This window comes from Saccostrea echinata, unplaced genomic scaffold (genome assembly GCF_033153115.1).
Source record: "Saccostrea echinata isolate AGI-Se365-2 ecotype Australia unplaced genomic scaffold, CSIRO_AGI_Sech_v1 ptg000006l, whole genome shotgun sequence".
Classification (NCBI taxonomy): Eukaryota; Metazoa; Mollusca; class Bivalvia; order Ostreida; family Ostreidae; genus Saccostrea; species Saccostrea echinata.
In genome coordinates, this window is record NW_026889755.1 from 1,709,026 (window position 1) to 1,725,199 (window position 16,174).

Below are 16,174 nucleotides of genomic sequence, written 5' to 3' on the forward strand. Positions count from 1 at the left end.
ATTAATGGATTTTAAAAATATTAAGAAAAAAAATATGTAACTTTACATGTAACATGCTACCTGGATGATAAAAATATATAATGTATTCATAGATTTTAAAAATAAAAAATAATGAAAATAGATGTGTAAATATTGCATGTTGTCTGGAGAATTAAAATATATAAATGTAAAATCATGTTTAAAAATCATATTAATAATATTTTACACTGTACATTCACTCGCTGTGCTTGTACAATGTTTAGATTACAAACTGGCATGTTGACTGGTCGATGCGCTGATGGTCAACGCATTTTATCACTTATCCTGATGTACATAGCATACCGATTGTGCATAAAAAGGTGCAATGAACTTAAAGTCTTATTTATAGACATTAGGGCATATCTTATTTTGATGTATTTGCTATGTTTTCTCCAAAAAGGTATCAGAAATATTCAAGTTGTACAATATAGGTCTACCTCCTGTCGAATGGGCTAAAATATACACTGCATCTGAAATGTCTGGCACTCGACCTCGCGCTCGTCTCTTACATCTATTAAATCTTATGCTACATACTGTATGATTTCAATTCTTGCACGAAAATATCCTCATTTATCTTTATACACCCTCCAATATTTCTGCAGAAGTGTTTACATTTTTAATGCTATATGAACGGTAATTTTAAAACCGAAAACAAACGACTAAATCCGGCTCCCGTTTCACCACGAGTAGGTCCCTACTTTAAAATAAAATTAACTGACTCAAATGCAAACGAGTGATATAAAACCAGCAGTCGTTAACTGAATTGACGCTTGATTACATGCAAAAAATAAAAAACCTATAGTCCCCTTCAGTTTCACCGGTAGGGACTAATAAATGACAGTCCTAAGCTGAATTAACGCTAGATGGCGAGATAGTCTGTTTATCATAAACACATGTAAATGTAAAGATACAGATTGTAAATTAATGTACTCTCGCAACTTCTTTATTTTATGTATCTTGTGTAAAATATAAAAGAAAACTATATCAATGAACCGCATTTAATTCGAAGACTTGCAATTAATAAACTCGTAAAATGTATTAAAAATTCATTATATGTACATCTACGTTGCGTTATGATAATGCCCACAAGGTCGAATTATGATTTATAGGAATATATCATGCTCGCGGTATAATGCTTTATGAAGCTGTGGGAATGATATTTTAATAAAATGTTAATTCTAATTTTCTTTATAGTTTCTTCATATAGAACATACTGTTCATGTGCTAAAAAAACAAGCATTCTGAGAGTATTGCATTAGTAATACTAGTCCCCTACCGGCAAGTGTAGTCTGGTTCCCGTTAAAAATTGAAAATGCCATAATTTCGTCAAAAATCAATGAAGCGGAACGAAATGCAAACTTGATCTGTAACTCATCAAGATACACTCACATGCCAAAAATCAGCTCAATATCTGCAAGCATTTAGGAAAAAAGTGCGGAAAACCAAGTGGGACAGACTGACAGGCTGAGGGACAGAGACAAACAGAGGGACAGACAGACAGAGGGACAGATTCAGTGGAATCCTATAGTCCCCTCCGGTTTCACCGGTAGGGGACTAATAAATGATCCAGAAACATCCATTGGATAAGCTTGCTTATACATTAACTTAAGGAGGATGAGTTGGGTTTAAACTAAAAGCCCTCATGGCTTATCTTACAAGAAAAGAACCGTGGCTTATCCTTACAGTAACTTCCAAATCAACAAAATTCAACTGTTCCTTAAGCCGTTTGCAAAAAAAAAATGTTGACCGTGGAAAAGGGGGTCTAGGGGGGATTCGGAACGAAATTATCCGATTTATTATTTTAAACAAGCATTCTGGGAGTATTGCATTAGCAATACTAGTCCCCTACCGGTAAGAGTAATCTGGTTCCAGATAAAAGTTGAAAATGCCATAATTCCATCAAAAATCAATGAAGCAGAACGAAATGCAAACTTGATCTATAACTGATCAAGGTAAAAGTCACATGCCACAAAGGAGCTCAATGTCTGCAAGCATTTAGAAAAAAAATTGCGGAAAACCCTGAAAAATTGAAAATGTCGTAATTTCGTCAAAAATCATTGAAGTGGAAAGAAATGAAAGCTTGATTTGTTACTCATCAAGATACACTCACAAACCAAAAATCAGCTCTATATCTGCAAGCGTTTAAAAAAAAGTGCGGAAAACCAAGTGGGACAGACTGACAGACAGAGGGACGGACAGACAGACGGACGGACAGACTCAGAGGAAACGTATAGTCCCCTCCGGTTTCACCGGTAGGGGACTAAAAAAACTGCTAAATTGTATCTATAGACAGAATCTCAATAAATACATATCCAAAAGCGCGTGTTTTTAAAATAACCCTATGCTTTTGTTCCTTGCATCTATTGAACTGAGATCTCTCAATAAAGGGTGTCTTAACTCTTAACTTCATGTATGTGTTTGTCTTTTCTTTCACTGTACAATACATCATGTAAAGCCAGGCGCGGATCCAGGAATTGAAGTTAGGGGGGCACAGAAAGTAGGCAGGTGGTCTGGAAGTTCCCGGAAGCTCCTGGATTCTAGAGATTTTATAGGGTAAAAATGAGGTCTACCAACTAGACATTTTTACATTTTCTTGACGAAACTATAATTAACGCTAACTTTGGCAGTTTGAGGGGAGGGGGGGGGGCGACGGGTGCGCCCCCCTTAAATCCGCCACTGAAAGCCCTACTTTCTGGAAGAGAAAAAAATTGACAATCCCGTATCGTTTAAATATTAGTAGAGACTACTACTGGCTTACACTAAACTTTTGAAGGCCAGTATATTTAACCCCCCCCCCCCCCCAACTTCAAGAAAAAAAAATTATTTAAAATTATTTTCCCACCACGAACATACATTTTTGTTTTTTATTCATTGCTGACACCCCACCCATCCCAGCAAATAAAACTTTTATCGAACTTGTTTTCTTTATCTAGTGTCTAGAGGTGCATTGATGAAAATGCTGGTTGAAATCAATACTTAAGTGCTTGATAAACCTCCGAAACTCCTGTGCTTATGTTTGGTCATGAACTCAATTGAATAACAGAATGATATTAAATTTTGAGAGCTGCCAAGATGACATCGCCCTTTTTCATGTGTTTGTAAACTTTGTATCTTACGACCTTGCAACTGCTGAAATAACCTTTCTTTTGCAGAGTCTGTTGATTTTGCAATTGCGTCGGTTGATTTTATTAGCAGTTTGTTTTGTATTTCAGAAATTTGTTTTGTTGTTAAAATCAAAGCCCTTAAAATTAAAGCTTTTATACTCTTTCCGCTGCCCATACCAAACGAGACTTAATTTTGTTCTAAATATCAACACATGATGTGATTTTTTTTAAAAAAAATGCTCGATAGGTATATACCTTTCTTGATCCATAAGTAATATCGCAACTGTTATAAAATACTATTACCTCCATCTATTTAGCTTTTGCCTTAATTTTGAAGTAAACATACCGTTGGGTCTTGTCTATTGCCACTCAACAAAAGTGTATCGACGTCGTCTCTTGGATACTTGGACACTAGTTTTTGAATGAAATGTATGGAGTATATGGAGATAACGAACAGTATTCAAGCTCAAAAGTCTATTAAACTATTAAACAATACAAATTTTGGAGCAGAGTAAACACGGACCTCTAAAACATCAGAGGTGAGATCAGGTGCCATGGAGGAGTGAGCATCCCCTGCCTACCGGTCACACCTGCCGTGTGCTCCTTGTCATGATCGGGAAATAGCGGAAAAATCAGTCGACAATTCAGTGTGTAAATAGTATTAGTATTACAATTAGTACGAAAACGTTAGTCAGCATTTGACTTAATGATAAATTGTATTTGCGGATAAGGTCATTGTATCGACCATAGAACTTACGAACTGACGACTTTAAACGAGGCTGCTGATATTCTTGTTTCATCAACTTGTTTGTCAGTAACCTGGTGGTACATAAAATATATGCAAAAAGTAATTATTTATAAATAACATTTGGAAAAAACTTCAAATAACATTAACACAACTTAAACAAGGCGCTTTATAGCAAAATTGCAGAAAAGATTATTAAAGGGAGGGATTATAATAAAAATATGAAGTGAAAATAAGTGCCGAAAAGTAACTACGTCGATAAAATTCTTGCCATGTGGCGATAGACAAACCTAACGTTGTGTTTATCTCAAGTGTTCTATGTAAACGAATGATATTATAAGGCTAAATATCTTAATATTTCAAAAAGTGTTCTATATAAACGAATGATATTAGAAGGCTAAATATCTTAATATTTTAAAAAGTGTTCTATATAAACGAATGATATTATAAGGCTAAATAGATATGGATATTTGTATGTCAATATATATATATATATATATATATATATATATATATATATATATATATATATATATATATATATATATGTTGTCAATAATATATATATATATATATATATATATATATATATATATATATATATATATATATATATATATATATATATATATATATATATATATATATATATATATATATATATATATATATAATTTGATTATGATTATTTTTAATGCATATTTTCTACAATTTCACCGGAGGTGATTTGATTTACCTCTAATATTTTCTTATAGCTTTCATTATGGTCAAAAATGTATTTTTAATATGGTGCTCAATGAACATGGGACGAAAACTTCTTAATTAAAATATGCCAACTGAGTTTCAAATGTAATTGTTACTGAGGACCCTTTAAATTCATCAGATTTGTAGATTTATAGCATTTCAGTGTGTATTATGTTTTGAAGACGACCTGTCGTATGGTAAGGGATCGAAACAAAGTCCTTTTGTTCTGTGTTATCCTGAATCGAGATGTGCAGCAACAAATGCGGTAGACAGGGACAACACTACGTGTACGAAGACTGACATAATCGGTCCTTCATCAAAAGAAAAAACAACATGGTGGTATGTGGATCTTGGAGACGTTTACAGTGTGTATAGCATCAGGATTTTGTTTAAGTCATATAGTAAAGAATATGGTAAGTTTTTAATCATTTTTTTCCGATACTCTTTACTGAGATATTAGACTAAAATGAAAGTATTTTACTACGGGTTTTGTAGATTCTGTATTACAGTAATCCCACTGGGGAGGATAAAAAGAATATAACGTTAATGCATAAAGACAATTTCTTTTATACAATACAATAAGTAAGCATTGAGTTCTTTTTTAGTGTCGTCCGTCGTAAAACAGTATCTGGCCGTTCCGACAAAGTTTGATAACCTGACAAGGTTGACGTCCGAAATATTTATTACTAATAAGGATGAATAATTAACATTTTAAACATAAAGTTGTTGCATAAAATGCTTATGTGTATGGAAGTCATAACATGGATAGATGCAACGAAGACTTTTTTTTTGTTTTTGTTGTTTAACGTCCCTCTCGAGAATTTTTCACTCATATGGAGACGCCACCACTTGCCGGTGGAGAGCTGCAAATTTTGACCTATACTCGGCACTGAGGGCCATTGAGCAGTGAGGGGTATTTTTCGTACCAGCACCTACATGTACTGCGACACGGGACCTCAATTTATACTGTCTCATCCGAAGGACCGGTCGCCACGTCCCACAGTGGGACTCGAACCCGCGACGTAAGGATCAACTCCTTACTCCGCGACTCTAGAGCAAACGTGTGTCTGACCGTAACAAATTTTCAGTTTTCTAAGCAACTACTCATCACAGATGATTGAAATTTAAGCAAACTCCTTGATTAGGCATGCCATATGGTGGGATTCATTTTTGTGCGAATCCGATGTCAACTTCCTGTTTACCCGTGCGTCTGTCCGTATCATACATAACAAATTTCGGTTGCAGTTTCCTCAGCATCTACTTATCGCAGATACTTGAGAGTTTAGCACACTCTTTGTTTAGGCATGTGATATGGCGGAATTTATTTTTGTACGAATCTGATGTCAACTTCCTGTTTATCCCTGTGTCTGTCCATAAAAGAACTTGTGTATTTTCATCAGAGCGGGGGTATTATAAGTGAGCATTGGCTCACAGACTTCTTGTTTGACATAAAACATTTAACTTGGTGAATTGATGCATCTTTGGTCCTTGAAGTGTGTCAACAGAAAAGTAGGTGACCTATTTTAAGAATTCTATGACTATATTTAAGTATTTCACATACTAATATGATTTACATACATGTACTAATTGACTTAGAATCATCTAACTTTGTCACTTGATATATCTAGGGTTTTCGGAGTGTGTCAACTAAAAAGTAGGTCACCGTGACCTACTTTCAAAATTTTATGGCTATATTTAGATATATCTTAAACTAATTGGCTTAGAATCATCAAACTTTGTCACTTGATTTATATCTGGGGTTCTCGAATTGTGTCAATTGAAAAATAGGTCACTGCGACGTATTATTGGAATTTTATGGCTATATTTAAATGTTTTCAGATACTTATTGACTTAGAATCATCAAACTTTGTCACTTGATGTATTTTATGTCCCCAGAGTATTTCAATTAAAAAGAGGGTCAGTGTGACCTACTTTTGGAATGTCATGGCTTTATTTAAATATTTCAGATACTTATTGGCTAAATATTATTTAACTTTGTCAGTTGATGCATTCTGGATCCTTGGGGGTTTTCAATTAAAAATAGGTCACTGTGACCTACCTTTTGAATATTATGGCTATAATTTAACATTTAGTATACTAATTGACTTAAAATAAGCAAACTTTGTCAGTTGATGCATCTTGCGTTCTCAAAATGTGTAACTGAAAAGTAGGTCATCTTGATCTACTATTAAGATTGTATTTGAATTTTTCAGATACTTATTTGCTAAGAATCGTCAAACTGTCACCTGATTTATCTTATGTCCTCGGAGTGTGTCATCCGAAAAGGAGGTCACTTTGACCTACTTTTAGAATTTTATGGCTATATTCAAATATTTAAGATACTACAGACCCTGAAACGTGCTACTAGCCCACATGCACGCTGCACGAACGGTACACGCTCGCTACACGGTTTGCACGAAACGCTGCACGGTTTACACGAAACGCTACACGGTTTGCACGAAACGCTACACGGTTTACACAAAACGCTTTGCACGAAAGGCTGCACGGTTTACACGAAAGCCTGCACGAAACGCGCTGTACACGTTTCTCACACGCTTTGTACACGATTCTCGCACGCTTTGGCCTCGATCTGGATTTTCTATTCGGAATCTCTCGGACTTTATCTAAATTATCACGGATTAATCAAAGATTAGTTAAGAACTGCAATCATTCAGATTAAGTTAAGAGTAAAACTCGATACACCAGTACTATATTCACAGATAAAATACTCAATGTTCAGTTGTAATTAATTAATAGTTGTCATTGAGTATGTGACCCGCCCGGTGAAATGCCTATCATCGTCTATGTACAAATCTTTTTCACTAGACTCTATATTACGCACTAAAAAAAATAATTATATTTGTAATTCATAATCTTTTACAGCATTCAATGATTTTACAATTATAGTTTGATATAAAAAAGTCATTTTATTACTGAATTAAATCAGTTATTGGTGTGGGGAAAAAAAATGATGAAATTGCGTATGATTTAAACGGATTGATTTTCTTTTCCTTTCTTTTTTTTAATTATTGATTGATTTAATCATTTTTTGTTGTTGATTTAGCTAAGTAAATAATTTCATTTGATTAAATTAGGATCTGCTTATAATTTGCAAACTTTAAGGTTATATGTACACTGCATCAAACAAAAACATTATGCAGGAAAGGGGGGGGGGGTAGATTACCGAGATCTTACTTCTGTACATGGCTAAATATAGCGGGCACTTGTTTCATTAAGTATACCATTGGGGAAAAAATATTATAGAAACAAATGTCCGTTCTTAGAAAAAAAAAAAGAAATCCGTATCTCCAGCGGGACCAGATACATGTAATTCATTAAATGCACTTTATTCAGAATGGTAAATATATCGTTTCATTACAGAATTAAACTTAATATGGCAGAGAAGTCGGGGGAGGGGGGATAGGTATTGTAATTCCTTAGTTCTCCTCTGAGGCATTGTGTTTATCAAATAAAAACAATATACCCACGACCTCGTAAAATCCTTGATCTCAAACCCCGTCTATAGACAAAAAAAATGTAATCAATAGTCGCGGCTCTTACACATTTAACAATACATTCAATATATATGTATACATGAACATTGAAAGCTAAAAATTATGCTCAAGAACTGCGTGATTAATTAAAAAAAACTACTGTATAATTATTCAGGATTTATTTCTTTATAATTTTTTTATTCACGAATAGACTGGAAAATTAATTCACTGTTTACAGATAATCGGATAAATTTAAGAAATAAAATCCACGGGTATTTATTTGTACCCATTAAATACTAATAAAACAATTTAATTTCACGATTTAAAAATCAATCGTTACAAATGTATTGTCGGTTGTCATCTTAGCCATGATTGACAGAGTTAACGCATGTAGCTGAACACGTTTTCAGTTCCCAGCACGCGGAGTCTGTGATCGCTGTTGTAAATGACCTTGATCACAGTAGTAAGAAGAGTGTTGGGAGTTTAAAGAAGATTCGAAAAATATTTTTAAGGGTAAAGGGTGCATCGGGCGTACCCGGAAAAAAAACAATAATTTTCTTCAAAAAGAAAATTATCTATAAAAACTTGTTAACAACGAAAACTCAAAGTTTGTGTGTTCCCCCCCCCCCCCCGCGAAATATTTAAACCTGTATATTTGCCGATGCATGTGAATTATAATTCATTTATGTGACAATTATAAATCAACCAATTTTATGCATAAAAAGACTATAAATGACTCATCGTTTCAAAATAATTTGTAAGAAAATTACACGTGTGTATCTTCGTTTATAAAGAAAAAAAATTAATTGTACTCCCCGGCCTAGAATTCCCATACTTCACATTTATAGCAACGCACTAAATTTTGTATTTTATTTTTCACGCCTGTCTTATCTATCTATTATTTTGTATTAATTATCCATATGTTCTTGTAATCTCTATATACAATAATTGTAAAATGGTGAAGAGATTCAAATTAATGAATGAAAAGAATTCCTGATGAATTTTCTTTAAAAGAAAATTCAGAATGCTCTCTATAAATATGTATTGAATCAAATACCTTAAAATTGATTTGCATATTATTAATTACTTTAAACGCATATTTTTTTTCCATCTTTATTTAGATAAAAAAGAAAGAAAATCAAACAAATATGTAATACATTACCGAGTAATTTTATTTTGTTGTTTCCATATTTTTTTTTAAATACCACCGGTATGATAGATCCGAATAATATTAGTTACAATTAACACAGAATGACATGTTGATCAATCAATAGCCACAATTAAAATAAAGTGACTTCCGAATGAATCCTACACGTTTCTCACACGGTTCTTGCACGAAAGTCGCACGTTTCTCACACGGTTCTTACACGAAAGTCACACGTTTCTCACACGGTTCTCGCACGCTCGCTACACAGTTTGCACGAAACGCTTTGGAGCTTACACGAAACGCTGCACGGTTTACACGAAACGCTACACGGTTTGCACGAAACGCTTCACGGTTTACACGAAACGCTACACGGTTTGCACGAAACGAAAAGCGCACGAAAGTCACACGCTTTTTTGGGGTAGTAGCACGTTTCAGGGTCTGTAATTATCATAGAATCAGCAAACTTTGTCAGTTGATGCATCTTTGGTCTTCGGAGTGGGTAAACTAAAAAGTAGTTCTTTGTGACCTTTATTTAGAATTGTATGGCTATTATTTAGATATTTTAGTTATAAATTGGCTTAGACCAATTTTCATCAAACTTTGTCAGATGGTGCATCTTTGGTTCTCAGAGTGTGTTAAACAAAATGAAGGCCATGCTGACCTAATTTTAATATTTCTAGGCTTTATCTAAATATATGGAATACTAAGAGGCTTCAAATAGAAGTGATAGGTTGTACAATTCATCAGAAGAGCAATTCAAGGCCCTTGGGCCTCTTGTCATTTCCCATCATTATGACCATAAATCACATATCAATAACATTGAAATAATTTCTGTTACTTCAAGTACAAATAAATTTCGTATTAGAGATGGTACCCAAGTAGACTACAGTATATATATTTTTTTTTTCCTTTGTAGAAGACAGACAAAAAGGCCGTTTTGCAGGGTTTTCCCTTTATCTGTCGAACACTATCAGCAAAGATGATGGTCAACTGTGTTACAAAGACGGGCCAGGGTTACCTTCCTTAGACTTGACAAAAAAATGCATTGGACACGCCTCTCATATTATATTTTATAACGAAAGATTAATCGGAATTAAATATCCCGAAGGATACGGACAATCAGTTACAACAGAATTATGTGAAGTAACAGTTAAAGGTTGGGGTTTTTTTTAATATGCAGGTCCAATATTTGAACTTTAAGCAGATTTTCTTTTTTATATTTGTTGTATTTAAAAAATAATGAAATTTTCACAGAGTCAAGAAGACAATATCACTAAGTGATACATGAAGTATCACTAAGATTAAAATTGACCGTTTTCATTTAGGAGCAATGTCAGGTCAAGGTCATTATCTTTTTCTTGCCATTAGGAATAAAATATTGTTGTTACCAATCAGACAATGCCTACTTCTATTTCAAAAGATCAAATGTTTTAATTTTGCACAAAAAATTAGATTAAATTGGGCCTATCAGATAATATTACCAAATTAAGATAAATAATTGAACTGAAACAAATATTTAATTACCTTAATTCCTTCTATTTTTCTTAAATTTTTAGGGAATATTATTTTTGTATGTCTGGTATGTTGGAATTTTTCTTTTCGTTCACATGAATTTGTCATATAAACTTACAAAATAATACAAACATGAAAGTTTTAACCCTTTCGTAAGAAAGAAAAAAAAACTTTTTACTGAATTTTTCCTCAAATCCGTTCTTTAATTGGAAGCTTTCAAAAAGCTAGCCCGTCACGGTAGCTCGGCCGGTAGAGTGCTTGCTCTCTTATCGAAAGGTCGTGTGTTCGAATCACGACCGCGACTGACCTAAGTCGATAAAAAAATAGGCAGTCACTGTTCCTTCGCCAGACGCTCGACACTTTGAAGTGAAAGTTGCAGGTCCTTCGGATGAGACCTTAAAAACCGAGTCCCCGTGTCACGACAGGCGTTGGCACGATAAAGATCCCTCACTGCTCTATGGCCCTGAGTGCCGAGTAAAGGTCTTAATTTGAAGCCCTTCACCGGTATATGGTGACATCTCTATATGAGTGAAAAATTCACGAACGGGACCTAAAACAACATACAATCAATCAATGATTCTTTGATAGTCTAAAAAATTTAACTAAGTCCATTGCTGTTTATTTAAATAATAAAAAATATATAGTCCCTACTAGATTTTAAACGTAGTTTACCTTTTTTTACAGTTATGAGAAGAAAAGAAAAATATGATCTTTTAAATCCCTTTCATTGTATTTTGTTAGACATGTAGACAAATACATTTTGAATATTTCATTTAGTCAGAAAACAGACAGGAAACTCTTTTTAATTCGTGGCTGACTGAACAAGCTTATGCAATGGGAATGTGTCTGTCTTTTGCACGCTTTTTTTTTCTTTTAATTTCATTTGAGATTATTGCCATGGATCCTAAAATATAAAAAACTATATTTTTTCCAAAATGTTCCTAATGATTTATTCCGATTTCATACACATGCAAACGTTCATCAAATTATGCAATTCTTTTTATAGATATTTTTTTAAGTTTCAACCTTTGGGTTCTTATGGTAACCAAAAATAGAAATCGTTATGAATTCTTTAAATTCATTTTTTTTTTACATGCACACTGTTCTTGTTGCAATTAAGGTAGGACACAATCATAGGCCAAATTTTTCATCAAATTTAATTTTTTTTTAACTTTCAAGGATATAAAATCTATCTTTATATGTAATTTGAAAGAAATTCAACCGCACAATTTGATGTCCACATAGTTTGAAAAATAGTCTATCAGACCTTTGTAAGAAGATTGTGAAATCAGACATTGCACTTTAAAATATGCATTTTTTAAAAATTACCAATCAATCTAATGCAAATTTGTATGAAGAGTTTTATCAATCAACCTTTCTGTTACTAAATTAAGATAAAGTATATTGATACCAGTATATATGAATAAAATGTGATGAAAAATAGAACAGACGTAGCTCAGGAATTGAAAATTCACATGTAAGTTTGCTACACTTTAACTTTTCTAAAAAGAAAATGCATCATTCAATTTTTACATAAAATCAACAGAATGGTTGAAATAGAACCCAGATTAAAATGTGTTAAAATGAGGAACATTGAAATTTGGCGATATAGAAAATATTTAATGCAAAAAATGAAAAGAATCAGTAGACGTCACAATATTTGACCTTTAACCTCTAAATAAGACTTTAACCTTTATTGTGTATAAAGAATAGAGACTCCTAATACACATGTCCAAATATCAGGTTTCTACTATAAATTGATTAAAAGTAACTTTGGATTTAATAACAAACTGTCATATCGCATGTAGATGGCATAAACACATTCTAAAATGTAGGCTCTCGAAACGACCAATATATATCATTCTCTATTTTTTTTTTTTTTTTTTTTTTTTTTTTTTTTTACAAATGAAATGTCAGCATACTACTTACATGTAATGGATATGAGAATACATAAAAAAAATCTTGAGGCAGAATTAGACGAAATTTATTCTAACATGTAACCCAAACAAAAAAGTACTAAAGTTAACTATAGTTAACTATAGTATCAAAGTTTTTTCACTATAGTAAATCAATGTATTTTTACTGTGGATTTCAGATTGTTATATTTTTTGTTCTTCAATTCATACCTGCACAATTTTTATATTAAATTGAAATATTTTTTTTTATATTCACACATTATTTCCAAATTTTACATTAATGTTATCGAATTTTAGAGATTTTAAGGTTTGAAATCTCAAAAAAAGTTCCTGAGTAAAGTTTTATAGTAAATCAAGTATCAAAGTGTTCACTATAGTTGATTATAGTAAAGTATAGTTAACCATAATAAATTTTTGTTAAGGAAAGGTGCAATTATTAGATCTACAACAAATTGGATAAAAAATGGGGAAAGAAACACATCGTACTTTTTAAGATTAGAAAGAAAAAGAAAAAAATCAATATGCAAATACAATACATGAAATTTAAAAAAAATAAATTATTTAATGCAACTGAAGATTTAATGGAGTCACTTAGAATTTGTGTGAACACTATATTCAACAAAATATGTCCTAAAAGAAAAAATAAAAGAATATATTTAGAAGATTGCGAATGTCCTCAATTATATATGTAATTTATCAAGAGAGAGAGAATAAGAGAGAGAGAGAGATGTGTGAACTGCCTACTATTTCCAAATGTGCGCAGGTCATAAAACAGATGAAAATTAACAAATCCCCTGGTTTTGATGGGTTACCTGTCGAACTCCATAAAATATTTTGGAACGACATTAAAAAATATTTTTATGCATTACTTAAATTAAGACATTTGAAGAAGAGGAAATGACTTTTTTGCAAAAATTATCAAATATTTCTCTGGTAAATAAAATGGCGAAAACAATGTTCTTAGAAAATATAGACCTATTAATTTAATTGTGATTACAAAATTTTAAAATATATTTTCGCTATCAGACTACAGAAAGTTATAGATGAATTAATAAATAAAGATCAATCTGCATATATTAAGGGTAGATATATTGGTGAAAATGCAAGACTTTTACTTGTTATATTTGAAAACTGTGAAACTAAGGAAAAAGAAGATGCAATTTCACTTCTTGAGTTTTCATTTTTAGTTAAAAATTCGAGGGGTTCTCATTTTTTGTTAAAGTATAACAGTATATTTGGTTTATTTTGAAGTTTCAAATTTTATTTTGAGATTCTTAATGATCAGAACATTTTGTTCCATTTTAAAAGGATAATTATTTTAAAAAAAGATATAACATTAAACGTTGCTGTGTGCAGCATACTTTTTAATTCCTTTTGTTCAGTATTAGGCTAATTTTAAGGGTACATGTATCAGTACTGAGAAAGTCTGATAGTACATGTATACTTAATGTCAGGCTGATCAATAACACAGATAATTTTTAGACTGCGAGAACAAAGGAATGGCATCACATTAATGATTTAATAATAATAAAAAATGTATGGAATTCCTTTATAAATGCCTCTTCTCTTTAAATATTTGTGTAACTGCAATAAAATTCTATGCTTCAGAATACAAAATTCTCATCATTGGTTACCGTTATAACTACTATCATAATATCATAATAAGTCGCCCCGCTTGGCGCAGTGGCTAGAGCGTCTGTCCTAGAGTCGCAGAGTAAGGAGCTGATCCTTAAGTCGCTTCTTCGACACCCACTGCAGGACGTGGAGACAGGTCTTTTGGATAAGACCGTATAAAACGAGGTCCTGTATCGCAGTAGGTGATCCCTCATTGCTCAATGGCCCTAGATGCAGAATATAGGTATAAATTTGCAGCCCTTCACCAGCAAGGCGTTTCCATATGAGTGAAAAATTCTCGAGAGGGACGTTAAACAACAAACAAACAAAAACTATCATGATAAAATTTTCTCTAACGTAAAGCGGTCACTTAACCAATGGCTGGTTGGCTATATAGCCTAAAATAGAGGGAGACTATTAAAAACTATCCAGCACGGGACCTTGGTTTATAAATTGACTCATCAGAGTAACGGTCTTAAATCCTGCATATTGCACTCCAATCGGCGACTTAAGTGAAAGCTTCTTCCTCAGCAGCTCTTAAACAAAGTACGTGGACATAATTCCTAAATGTCAAACAAATAAAATATTAAAATTATAGAAGAAAAAAAAGGTGTAATTTGCCTATGGTGATATGGGAAGATAGGATTGAAATGATAAAGGCGAAAATATCTCGTATAAAGTTTTAAAAGTGCTTCTCGTGAATTTATAGCCCAAATAAGAGCATAAGTTTCAAAGGAAATCGTTTGAATGATATAATATACTCCAATAAGCAGTTATGCAAAATTATTTCTCCGGACTTATACTTTTCGCTAAGTGAATCTTTTAAAAGTAATAGGTGCTTTCCATTTAAACCTGGAAGTAGGCGAAATACTTGGAAAAGGCGCTATTCCTATTTTGGCATAGAAAAGGAACAAAAATTATGAATTCTATGATACCCCCCACCCCCCACCCCCAGGGCCTTATTCCTGGGGATAAAAGCATCAAAATTTTCTTAACAATTCCTCTTGCAAGATTGTAAAATAAACATGAACCCTCTACAAAAATTGCGAAATTCTTGCCCGAGGGTCAGAAGTATTGCAGTTAGGGCATCATGAAGTGAAAATGCATACATTCTCTTAAAGTCTTCTATCATGCTGTATTTATAAATCATATACATGTAAACTTGGTTGATGATTATAATAAATCAAGAGTCTCTTTCAAAAGTATGACATTTGTAACCCCAGGGCCAGGGGTTTGTGAGTAGATCGAAGTTGGGGGGCTCTAGTGATCATATAGTGAAAATGCATTATTATGTTCCCCAAACGAAGTTTGGGAACATATTGTTTTTACTCTGTTTCTTATTATGTTCCCCAAACGAAGTTGGGGAACATATTGTTTTTACTCTGTTTCTTATTATTATTATTATTTTTCTTCTTCTTCTTCTTCCTGGGTACTTTTTTGTCCGCGAGTGATCTCGTCAACTACTCATCCGATTGAGGTGAAACCTTTTTAGGGTTAATAGGCATGTTTTGTAGATATGCGGAATCAAGGTCATTTTGCGCGCACGTGCATGCACGTGCGTGCGCGTGCAATGCGTAAAATGACCAATATACTTGATATAGCTGTAACTTTTATATTTTTTGATGAAATGCTTTGATACTCAGAATATAAGGATATATTAGAAGTGAAAACAAGATGACATGGTCAACATGCACATGCATGCACGTGTGCGCAGGCGCAAAGCGTAAAATGACAAATATACTTGATATAGTCGTAACTTTGATACTTTTTGATGAAATGCTTTGATACTCAAAATATTTATATATATTAAAAGTGTAGACAAGATGACATGGTCATCATGCACATGCATGCATGCATGCATATGCATGCACGTGCGCGCG